The sequence below is a fragment of the Enoplosus armatus genome, chromosome 5, assembly GCF_043641665.1.
Source record: "Enoplosus armatus isolate fEnoArm2 chromosome 5, fEnoArm2.hap1, whole genome shotgun sequence".
Lineage (NCBI taxonomy): Eukaryota > Metazoa > Chordata > Actinopteri > Centrarchiformes > Enoplosidae > Enoplosus > Enoplosus armatus.
In genome coordinates, this window is record NC_092184.1 from 26,047,654 (window position 1) to 26,047,866 (window position 213).

Below are 213 nucleotides of genomic sequence, written 5' to 3' on the forward strand. Positions count from 1 at the left end.
ATTTTTTCCTCCTTGTTGCCAAATACTATGATATCTGTCTTGTCATTATTTAATTGAATGACATTTAATTGCATCCAACTATTTACTTACTGTAAGCATTGATGAGTGAGTCTAAGGGACCATAGTCACTTGGTGAAAGAGCTAAGTAAATCTGGCTGTCGTCTGCGTAGCTGTGATAAGCAACGTTATTGTCCCTGGGGGACTCTACAAGTC